This window comes from Capsicum annuum, chromosome 12 (genome assembly GCF_002878395.1).
Source record: "Capsicum annuum cultivar UCD-10X-F1 chromosome 12, UCD10Xv1.1, whole genome shotgun sequence".
NCBI classification, from domain to species: domain Eukaryota; kingdom Viridiplantae; phylum Streptophyta; class Magnoliopsida; order Solanales; family Solanaceae; genus Capsicum; species Capsicum annuum.
In genome coordinates this window covers 232,658,425-232,663,115 of record NC_061122.1, presented here as the reverse complement: position 1 = coordinate 232,663,115, position 4,691 = coordinate 232,658,425, and positions in this window count along the sequence as shown.

Below are 4,691 nucleotides of genomic sequence, written 5' to 3'. Positions count from 1 at the left end.
GGCTTAGTTTTGTCATTTTAGTAGGTCTGATTTATGTTCCCTCTAATGCTGTTTATTGAAAGGCTTAGTTTTGTCATTTTAGTAGGTCTGATTAATGCTGTTTATTGAAAAGCTAAGAGGTCATGATTAAATTGTCACTATTAAATTGTCACGACCCGATCGGGGCCTGGTCGAGACGGGCATCTGAACCATGAACGCCCAAGAGATCCGTGTAACTCCCCAATCCACTAGTGATATTGTCCGTTCTGGGCCCAGGCCCGCACGGCTTTAAAACGCGTCACTTGGGAGTAAGGCTTGCTTACTTTTATACCCAGTATCCCTCCTGTATTTTGCGATGTAAGACTCCTTCTCCTAAGTTGGGGTGTCACATAAATACTTCTATAGTATTATATTAATACACCAGTTTTGTATATATATATATACTACATCACACTACAGGAAATTAATGACGTATATATGCAGGGGCGACATTGTGTTTGAAGTTTATACTCGTCTTAGTTATCGAGTTTACGATTAAATATCTGTATATATTTAACAGACTTTCTAAAAAATATATAAGGTTTGAGCAAAAATTGTTAGGTTCGTCCAAACCCCGTAAGTAATACACTACCTCCACCCCTATTTCTGTGGTGATTGGCAACCCTTCCAACCATGTTCCTGTCCCACTGATATTGATTCAAAGAATATAATTCAACTATATAGTGTAAAATTAAATTAAATCAATTCGAGTCTAGCTCAATATTATAGTTTCATTTAGTAGATTACTTGCTAGTTAATATTATTTGGGGGAATCGGATAGTGTTTTAAGTATTCATGTTTTTTTTTTTGTTTTTTTTTGGAATTGAATAACAAGTGTGATGCGCTTGACTTTTATTTAAGTTTGAGGTTTCAATGAGCTAGGAGAAGTATTTTTGTAAAGTTCTAAAAACAAGTTCGGCCTCTCAAAATCAAAATCAATAACGCCGAGATGAAGATATTGATCAAAAAGAAATACCATCTCACTCTTCTCAGAGACGAAAATTTAATGTAAATGATCTAAAAGCTGACCCACTGAAAATCCTTCAATTTTGAATTATCCTCTGAATGTTCGTTATGAGATAAGAAGCTCATACATTCTAAAACTTTCTTGCCAACCTCAAGATCATGAGTTCCCTCAAATAGACTTTTTTGAAACTCCACGACGTTTTGTTTCTAAATGGTTTGAGGAATATTCTGATTGGTTGGAATGTTGTATAAGTGCAGATGCAGCTTATTGTTTGCCTTGTTATTTATTTCAAGGCGAAAGCATTCATCAAGGTGGTGGTAATGCATTTTCGACTAAGTGATTTAGAAATTGGTACCGAAAGGATAGCTTTTCAACACATATTGGTCCTCCGAATAACATTCATAATCAATCAAAAAGAAAGTGTAAAGATCTTATGCGGGAAGAACAATCTATTGAGGCTGTATTTTACAAGTTGGACGATAAAAGTAAGCATGAATACCGTGTTTAATTAAATTCTTCAATTGATGTGGTATAATTTCTTCTAAATTAAGGTTAGCACTCTGAGGTCATGATGAAAGTGAATTGTCATTGAACAAAGATAATTTTCTTGAAGCACTTTCTTAACTTGCGGATAGTGTGATGAAATTAAATCCTATGTGTTAGAAAAAGCTCCAAAAAATAATAAAATAATTTTCTATGATATTCAGAAAGATATTGTGACTGTATGTAAGATTGAAACAATCAAGGCTATAGCAACGGATTTAGATGGTGACTACTTTCCTTTGTTGGTTGATGAATCAAAAAATGTATCACGTAATGAGCAAATGACTATTTGTTCACGATATGTTGATAAAAAGTGATTTGTGATGGAAGCATTCATTGGACTTGTTCATGTTAAAGATACTAGTGTATCTCTAAAGAAAGCAATTATGAATGTACTTACTCACGAATCTTTATCTTATGTATGAGGGCAATGTTATGATGGGGTAAGAAATATGTAAGGTGAGTTAGGTGGTCTTAAAACATTAATTAGACAAGAAAATAAATCGGCTCACTCAGGTCATTGTTTTGCTCATCAACTTCAATTGACTCTTGTTGCAGTTTGTAAAATGTGTGTTCAAGTAGGAGAACTTATATTATTATTGATTTCAAATATTTTTAAATGTGTTGGGGGGCTTCTTTTAAACATGTGGATTAATTTCGAGAATCTCAAAAAGAAAAACTCCAAGAGGCATTAGATACGGGTGGACTAGGAATAGGTAGAGGCTTGAATCAAGAAGTTGGTCTTGTTAAAGCTCATGATACTCGTTGGGAATCTCAGTACAAGTTGTTTGAAAACTTTATTAGTAGTTTTGCCTCCATTGTTGATGTACTTGATTTTTTAATTGAAAATGTAAGTACTTTGGAAGAAAAAGCTAGTGCATCAAGATTTCTCAGATGTTGCATTTAATGACTGATGTTTTAGGAATCACAAATGATCTTAATGTGTCATTATAGAAAAAGGAGCAGGATAATGCTAATGTCATGCTTCTCGTAAAGGTAGCAAAGATAAGGTTGTAAGCTTTACTAGATAATGAATATGATTCAGTCAAAGAAAAGGTCGACGCATTTTGAATCAAGCATAATATTCCATTACCCAATTATGATGATCCATATGTACAACTCTGAGATTACAACGTAAAGTTGTTGATTATACTACTTTCCACCATTATTGTGCTAATGTGTTTTATAAAATCATTGATTGTCAGCTACAAGAACTTAATAACCGTTTCAATGAGGTGACAAATGATTTGCTTAATGGTGTAGCTTGCTTGAATCAAGTTGATTCAGTTTTTAGTTTTGACATAAAAAAGATATAGGTGATGGCAAAATTATATCTTGGTGAGTTCAACATGAGGGCTCTTGAGAGTTAACTTTTTAATTATATTATTGATGTTCGTGATATTGATAAAAGGTTCTCCAATTTAGGTGAATTTGGGGAAATTTCAAGAAAGTTAGTAATTGAGACAAAGAAGTATTTAAGCTATTCTTTTGTATTTCTTTGAGTGAAGTTTGCTTGTACCCGTTGCCACTGCATCAGTTGAAAAAGCTTTTTCAGCAATGAAGTATATTAGGAATGATTTGCGGAATCAAATGTATGATGAATTCTTAGATAGTTTCATAGTGTCTTATGTAGAAAAAAGAGTATTTAAGGATATTTCTACTAGTGCATTATAAAAGGATGGTTTCTATTTTTATATTATATGCTTCAGCTTGCTATCCTACATGTTTTTGAGATAGCACTCATTTTTTATGATTAATTTGGTTTAAAGAGTCTTCTTCTTCTTCAATATATATGGTTCACAATGTCTTTTATCACACACTCCTTTTCCTAAAAATATGAACACCCTTAACGTAAATCCTGACCAGGATGAAAAGTATATTTGTATTTACGTGGATATATACTTAAGTCTCTTAAATTTTGCATTATATTGTATACTATTAGTTTACGCAAAAAATAAATCATGTTCATGAGATGGAAAGTGTTACAGAAACTTGTTAGGAGACCACAACGCATTCCCTCAACTAACATGGGACTTCATATTCCTACACCTACACACGCTCAGAACATGAAACTAGAGCGTGAATAACATAACACGGGGATTTCAACATTACGAGACATAGTAACAGGAATTGGTGGATTTGGCTACTATAAGTCAAGATATGAAAATTGGACCTAAGTCAGCTAAAAAAGACAGCTCATAAATGCATGCAAGAATCAACATGGAACTTATTTAGTCTTAACTCTTAAGTTATTGAATTTGCAATTAAATATTTATACATGTAATAGTTACTACATTTCTCCGAATCCATAAGTAATACTCTACCTCTGCCATGGCTCCGTGGTGATTGGAAACTCAATCCAAATATACTCTTAACAAGGTGTGATAATCTCTACTTGGTCCAAGTCCAAGCCCGCATGATATTCCCAAAAGGTAAGGCCTCACACCACCATAAGAGATCTTACATCTTATCTGTAGAGATTTGTCGTCTAGGACGCGTTTGTCTACTTGTTCAGCTTTATGATGGTTTAAGTGCCTACTTGTGTATACCTAAAGTTGGAGGACATAGGTACCCGTTGACACCAAATTTATCCTTGAGTATAGGATGGACGGATGGATGGAAAGTGAGTGACTTTTGAATGATCTTGAGGTAATTACTTTTCACCAAATATATATCCTTATTTACCATAAGATTTTGGGTGCTCTTCTACTTCTTTGCTCAATTTATATAAGTAGGGTGAAAACAGAACATTTTCATTTATATATATAGAACCTATATATCTGTTTACTTTTCTGGGCCTAAGCAGGTAAAAACTTACACGCACCCGAGTGAAACCACTAATTAACTCATTAGTTTATGGAGCAAATGATACATTTTTTGTTGAAATATCTATATAGGTTTGTTGAGTGAACCTAACATATACTTGGGAGAGGGAAATGAAAACTCCATCGCCATGAAATATGAACTAACAATAATAAGTTGCCAAAGCACTACTCATCAAAATCAAATTGGTTGGACAAGGAACATATGTACAAACTTGGAAAACAAAATGGCATGGAACATCAAAATGATATAGTATAGATTGATAGGAAATTACAATCTAAACAAGGTGTAAACAACCATTATTTAAAAAATTTAAAACAACTAAGGTTGAACATTTAAC